Genomic DNA, 8,087 nt, shown 5'->3' with positions numbered 1-8,087 from the left:
GGAGCACGGGCTCTAGGCATGCAGGCTCAGTAGTTGTGGCTCGCGGGCTCAGTAGTTGTGGCTTGGGGACTCTAGAGCGCAGGCTCAGTAGTTGTGGCACACAGGGTTAGTTGCTCCGTGGCATGTAGGATCCTCCCAGACCAGGGCTCGAACCCGTGTCCCCTGCATTGTCAGGTGGATTCTCAACCACTGTGCCACGAGGGAAGCCTTTAACCAGCATTCCTGAGATAAAATTCACACACAGTTCATCCATTTAAAGTGTACAGTATTTTAGTACAGTATGTTCACAGAGCTGTGCCCCCATGACCACAGTCTAATTTCGGAAAGTTTTACATTCTCTAAAAGAAACGCTGCACCCGTTGGTAGTCACTCCCCAGCCCCCTCTCCTCAGCACTTGGCAACTAGTAATCTGTTTTCCGTCTGTCGATTTACCGCTTGTAAGATGTATCAGTACTTCATTCCTTTTTTTTTCCTGAATAATATTCCATTGTATGGATATACCATATATGGGTCTACCATATTTATCCATTCATGAGTGAATGGACATTTGGTATGTTTCCACTTTTTGACTATTATGAATAATGCTGCCATGGACATTCATGTACACGTGATTGTATGTATGTGTGTTTTCAGTTCTCTTGGGTATGTACCTAGGTGTAACAGTGCTAGATCCTGTGGCAGTTACATTTAACATTTTGAGCGACTGCCAGACTCCCAAAGTGTTTGCAGTGTTCTACATTCCACATGAGGGCTCCAATTCTACATCCTTGTCAGCACTTGTTATTGTCTGTGATTTTCATTATAGCCATGCTACTGGGTGAGAAGCAGTATCTCACTGTGGTTTCAATTTGTATTTCCCTGGTGTTGAACATGTTTTCATGTGTTTATCGGTCATCTGTATATTTTTGGAGAAGTGTCTTCAATTCTTTTCTCCATTTAAAAATTAGATTATCTTTTGTCGTAAGAGTTTTAATTTTTAAAATTATGTTATTTTTGGCCATGTTGCCATTCGTCATGCAGGATCTTAGTTCCCCGACCAGGGATCAAGCCCTTGCCCCCTGTGGTGGAAGTGCAGAGTCTTAACCACTGGACAGCCAGGGAAGTCCCAAGAGTTTATGTTTACTTATTTTTTATTGTAAGAGTTCTTATATCTTTTGCATACAAGTCCCATCAGATATATAATTTGCAAATATTTTCTCCCATTCTATGGGGTGTCTTTTTGTTTGCAGCACAAAAGTTTTACGTTTTCACGAAGTCTTCTTTATATTTTTTGTTTATCTTTTGTTGGAAAACACTGGTTTTTGAACTGCTTCTTAACATCACCTAAGGGCCTCTGAAATGAGGGCTGGAGACACCCAATGGACAGGGCTCTGCCTGTCGCCTTCTCCTGCTTCCCCACCTGTTTCTACCCCAGCAGGTTTGGCCTATATATTCTGTTTGGTGTAGGTACAGAGGAGCACGATGAGGTAAGCTGGGGCTCTGGAGTCAGCTGGGGGTGAAGTTTCCACTGAAGAGCTGAGGGATCTTGGAAAACTCCTAAAATAGCATCTTCAATTGTTTCAACTGCTAACAATACCATACTTGCTTAAGTATGAAGTAACTCCTGGGTAAAGCAGCCTATAAATTTCATGCAACCCTTTTTTAGCAAGACATAGATCCAGTATCTTAGGTATATTATGATGAAAATGTGGATGAAGGGCAGGTAAATAATTAGGTGGAGGATGGCGGTTTATACTCCATTGATTTATGTTACTTTTTGTGTTTTTTGTTTGTTTGTTTGTTTGCGGTACGCGGGCCTCTCACTGTTGTGGCCTCTCCCGTTGCGGAGCACAGGCTCCGGACTCAGTAGTTGTGGCTTGGGGACTCTAGAGCGCAGGCTCAGCGGCCATGGCTCATGGGCCCAGCCGCTCCGCGTCGTGTGGGATCTTCCCGGACCGGGGCACGAACCCGTTTCCCCTGCATTGGCAGGCAGACTCTCAACCACTGTGCCACCAGGGAAGCTCTATGTTACTTTTTGATTAAACATGAAATGAACAAGATTTCTTGAGATGACCCAGCTTTTTTCTGTAATTTAAGGTGGCGTTTTGGTGTTTGATAAAATGCAGTAATGCTTTTGAACTTTTTAGTAGCCAGAACCCATGTTGTTCAACCTCAAGGTCATGTTTCTATAAAAGAAATTCCCACTGCAAAAGGCAATACCAACGTAATTCAAACCATTTTCTTAGATTTTAAGAAAACCATAGGGTGAATTGAAAACACAGTTCAGAGTTAGAATTATTAAAATTTCCTCTCCCACCCATTCTCCTAACAGCTCCCTCCGCCCAAGCCCTCACTGAGCCTTGTTCTGGGCCTCTAACTCCACAAAGCTTTCTCCCCTCTACTCTCCTATTTCCCTGGACTGGGTGTGGGGAGTCAAGGAGACTGAACACTTCTACACATGCGTGTCTTACTACCATGATAAAGTGCTAATGCAGTGTCTGACATTTATGGTATGCGATAAATGATATCCTGACATTACAGAAAATGAATAAAGCAGAGGGAAAAAATAAGAAAAATAATAAGGATGTTATTCCATCACCTCCAATACTCCTGTTAAGATTTGGATGTATTTCTCCGTGCCTAGACATATTTTTTACATTTTTAAGACAAAAAACAAAAACCAGGTTTGTACTATTTAAATTAAAAAAAAATTTTGAAGTGGTTTTCCAGCTTCTGAAGTTTTAGTTTGGTTAATTGGTTTTGTTGTTGTCATTTTACTTTTGTAATTTTTGTCTAGTTTGCTATAATTAGTTCCGGCTGGAGGGATGGAAGATTTTTTTTTCCCCTTGGATAACAGTATGACCTGGGACTTAATAATGATCTGGGACTCATAAATACTTGATTGCTAATGCCTGGTCTCCTGTTAACTCCGTGACCTAAGTCACATTCTCACAATTTTACTGGAAAAGGAGAAGTTATTTCTGGTCAACTTGAACTACATTCAATCGCAAACCCAGATTCCCCTAGGGAAACGGGCGTCACGCTGAAAGATATCAGCATTCTGGCATCCCCTAGCGGCCACTTGAGTATTCCATGAACACTGATTTTTTCCCTTCATTTGTAAACTGCAGATACTGTTGGGAGTGGAGTTAGTATACTCTGAGCCATCCAATCAGAGGCCACTGTTCACCTGGTTCTCCTAGCTTCCTGCTTTTCTTTGGTGGGTCACATTTCCCCCTTTCAGTTTATTTAACATCCACCTCGCTCTCAGACCTTCCAGAATTTTGGAGAAAGGAAAACCAGTTCTTAGGGAAGACACTTCTAAAGTGTTGAATCCCATCAGTTGTACATTTCTTGGGGGCAGCCACTGACTTCTGTGTGTTTACTCCCCACACAATGTAGAGCACAGAGTAGGTGTTCAATGAATGACTGATTGGTAGGTGACAAATTCTAGCACTTGAAATAATTTTCTTAACCCCCTGATGTGATGCTATTTAAATTGAAGTCTGAAGGATGAAATGGGTCTACTTGAAAGTCTGATCAATTAGACCAGTTGGTGCTTGTTAAATGAATAAAGAAATACATGTTATATAATTGGGTGTTTTCCATAAATGTATACATCTTTGAATACTGCTTTATCCCTTCAGTATTACATTGTGCTCAGTTTCGCATTTGTTAATTCTTCAAAAATGTGACTTTTCATGGCTGCAAACATTTCATCGTATAGCTAGATCATATTTTGTTTTGCTATGTAGATTGTTCAGAATCTTTGCTATTATAAAAGAAGCTGATATGAACATCTTCAGACAACTAGTACCCATTAAGCTTTGCAAGTCTTCAGTAACGGAGAATTATTTGAAGCTACCCAATTATTCTAGTCCTAGAATAGTGCTTGTATTAGGCTTTTAGCCCCAAACTCTCAACATTGAGTAATTGCTTTATATGAGAAGGAAGGTCACTTTTTGCCTTACTTTAAAAAAAAATTCAGGGACTTTTCTGGCAGTCCAGTGGTTAAGACGCTGCACTGCCACTGCAGGGGGCACGGGTTCGATCCCTCGTCGGGGAACTAAGATCCCACTTGTGCAGCCAAAAAGAAAAAAATAGTTCATAATATATGTCATGCTGATGACCTTCAATCCTGCTTGAGTTCAATACAAAGTTTAGGCACAAGGGGGAGATCCCTTAGCACGGTAAAGTGGCTGGATTTTTCTTCTGTACTATTTAGAATGCCGATTTCAGCAAGAAAATCTGGCAGAGTGTAATATTAATTGTTGACTGCACACATTCTTGTGGTTTCAACTTTAAAATCATTATGCTGGAGCAAGGATTTGGTAAAACACAGTAAGGTCAATGACAACAAAACTGTCCTCCTTCCTTTCTTGGCTGAAATTTTCTGTATACATATAATGTTTGTGACCCAATGTTACAGTGGTTTATCATAGAAGTATATCAAAATAGGTGAATTTGAAAATAAAATTCAGGAAAAGTGGAAAAAAGAAACAGAATTTTGTTAATAATGTAGAAAAGTCACCCAAGAAAAAACTTTGTAAGAAAATAAAAATAATTGCTTGTCACTTCACTTAAACTTTGCTTGAAGGAAAGAAGCAAAACTGTACTTGTTTCCTTATTTTGCTAATTGTAACACAGCAAGTTAATTTTTACCATGATTCAGAAAATTTAAAGGAACTAATATTCCAATTCTATCTTACATTTAGGGAGATACAAATTGGGCTTGGTATACCTCCAATGCAGAAATTCTGCAACTGGGGTTCAGGGGGTTCAGCAGATAGAATTGAGGTGGTCTGTAAGCTTGGGTGAGAAAAAATTTCGTCTTTATTTTCATTAATCTCTAATTGAAATATAGTATTTCCTTTAATATTGAATATGGGCCATAAACCTCAGCAATATTAGCAGTACCTGTACTTTCGTCAACTGCAAAAATCACAAGTCTTTTCATATTATATTACGGTTACTTCAACTATCTTGAATTATTGTTTCATCATTACATCAAAAATTTAGATGCTTTACCTGGAGAAGTTCATGGCACAAAAACAGTTAATACCTGCTCTTATTTTTCTCCTTTTCTTTCAGTTTTCTTTCTTTTTCACAGTTGGTGAAAGCCATGATTTGGTTTGTTTATTTATTTATTTTTGCAGTACGCGGGCCTCTCACTGCTGCGGCCTCTCGCGTTGCGGAGCACGGGCTCCGGACACGCAGGCTCAGCGGCCATGGCTCACGGGTCCAGCCGCTCTGCGGCATGTGGGATCTTTCCGGACCGGGGCACGAACCCACATCCCCTGCATCAGCAGGCGGACTCTCAACCACTGCGCCACCAGGGAAGCCCTGGTTTATTTTTATGGTTTTGTTTTTTAGGTGAAGAAGAGATACATCATACTGTATATTTTCTTCCCATCTCAAACTTCAGTTAATATAATTCCTCTATTGTCTAGCTTGATTTCTTCCAGGGGTCCTTAAAAGAAGGAAAAAATTTCACATGTGCACATAGAATGAGTCATCCTTAATCTTACCACTACAAGGCTTTTTTTTTTTTTTTGCGGTACGCGGGCCTCTCACTGCTGTGGCCTCTCCCCCCGCGGAGCACAGGCTCCGGACGCGCAGGCTCAGCGGCCATGGCTCACGGGCGCAGCCGCTCCGCGGCACGTGGGATCCTCCCAGACCGGGGCACAAACCCACGTCCCCCGCATCGGCAGGCGGACTCCCAGCCACTGCGCCACCAGGGAAGCCCCTACAAGGCTTTTTTGTGCGTGTGTGTTTGTGTTTTAAAATAAAAAGAGATGAAAAATCATTAGGAATGTTTTCCTATTTAGGACTCTTAAAATATTTTAAAGGTCTTAAAAATCAGAAATCAGAAAAAGCTGTTTAAAGTATAAAGCAAGAAGCAAAATTCAAAAAATTTCTTTTACATATATTCTTAATTTTTATAATAATTATGGCAATCAGTGAATAGCAAGCACATTATAGATACATTATAACGGAATAGATACCATTATGGAGCACTATATTCCAGGCACAGTATTGAGTGCTTTACTCATAATGTGGCATGGTATCTTCATAAAATACCCGGAGGCAAATATTTTTATTCCATTATTCCTACAGGAGCACCAAGTCTCAGTGATTTCAAGTAACTGGGCACAAGGCCACTGAACTAGTCAATGGCAGAGACAAAATTTAAACTTTGAGGGCTTCCCTGGTGGCGCAGTGGTTGAGAGTCCGCCTGCTGATGCAGGGGACACGGCTTCGTGCCCCGGTCCGGGAGGATCCCACGTGCCGCGGAGCGGCTGGGCCCGTGAGCCATGGCCGCTGAGCCTGCGCGTCCGGAGCCTGTGCTCCGCAACGGGAGAGGCCACAACAGTGAGAGGCCCGCGTACCGCAAAAAAAAACAGAAAAAAAAAATTTAAACTCTGATCTGTTGGACTCCAAAAATCAAGTTATGGCTTTTATTTGAAGTTACTATGCCTTTCCCATAATTTCTAACCATTTACTTAAGTTCCTTTTAAATATGAGTAAATATACTTACTGTCAATGGAAATTTGAGCCATAAGATTATGTGGATGATCAACCACATTATGACTTATTAACATGTTGAAATCTCAGCAGCAGAAGAAATAAAGCTAAAGGTCAATTATATGTTTTAAAATAGTCATGTAGAATGGGAGTAGGTGGGAATGGGGATTGTAGAGAGCTGAACATCAGCAAATCCAGTAATGAAAAGAAAGCCTCTCATGTTTCAGGCCACCAACCAGCTGAAAACCAGTGGGTAGTTATTTTGAAGGGAAATTATTCTTGCGACCAGATGGAAGTGATTTAACAAGAATGAACTGGCTTATTTTTTCAGCCGAAGGGATGATATAAAAGTTGTTTTGCTATCTTGGTGAAATCCAAAATCTGTTCAAATAAACTCTTCCAATGCTTGCCTGGTCTTTGATAGCATTACTGATAAGTTGTTTAAAATTAAATGAAGCACAATTTTATATTAATCTGTAAGCTTATACCTTAATTCTATATTTCTGTTTCGTTTCTCATTAGTTCCCAAATGGAATGTTATTTGAACTGCTGAAACCCTAATAATGATGATCTTACAGGAGACCCATCAGCTCCCTTCCTTTATTGAGGGAGGTTCTTGTTCAGAGTTCTTGTTCAAGGAATCTGAACTCCAGTCCCAGTTATGTTACTAATTAATTATGTGATTTTTAGCTAGGCATTCTATTATTGTTACTTAATGTTTTCTATAGAAGCCATAAATTTGCTTTTAGCTCTATGATTTTATGATCCAATTGTGTTTTCTGCCATGCACCAAGACAGCATAATACTATTTACTCTTGCACAAACGTTGTCATTTTACCTTTGTGGAAAATTCTACTTCCTTCTTCCTACTTAATAATGTCATTTTTCTCTCCATAGAAAGCTTTTGTTTCTATTAATCTCTGTTTAACCCATTGAAAGACTGGCTAGTTTCTGTAAGACAAATCATGAGGATATAATTAAATATGTCAGTGAGAAGAACCAAAGAATACAATTTATTTTCAATTAAAAGAATTGATGAAAATATTGCACATTGTAGACTGTTGACACTATAGACAGAAATTCTTTATAGAATGGAGGAATATTTTATCACATTGAGAAGTCTGGCTTAGCAACAGGACTCCAAAGGTAGAAATTGAAGCTGAGACTGTTGAATGACAATACAAAAGTCATTTTCCCTTCTTTTTTCCTGGCATGGGCACCATCTGTTTGAACATCCTTCCCTGTATTGGTACCACTCCCTTTGCCAGTGATTGCGCTTAAAAAGGGGCTTATGGAAGGAGATATCCCTCTTCTTCTGGAGATTTTCATGTCCAGAGGTGATGCTATATTTGCTTCATTTTACACACAAGATAAAAGACTGAGAGGATAAGAAACTCACCAGTGGTAGCAAGTGACAGGACCTACATTTGAACCAAGAGCCCAAACCCATAGTTTTTGCCCACACCTACACTGCCTCTCATAATAATAATACTCTATCATACATTTTACAAAGCACTTTATACTTTACAAAAGAATTCTCGTACTATGTCATATCATCACGAGAGCACTGTGAGATAGGTTAT

This window comes from Lagenorhynchus albirostris, chromosome 12 (genome assembly GCF_949774975.1).
Source record: "Lagenorhynchus albirostris chromosome 12, mLagAlb1.1, whole genome shotgun sequence".
NCBI classification, from domain to species: Eukaryota; Metazoa; Chordata; class Mammalia; order Artiodactyla; family Delphinidae; genus Lagenorhynchus; species Lagenorhynchus albirostris.
This window is presented reverse-complemented; position numbering follows the sequence as displayed.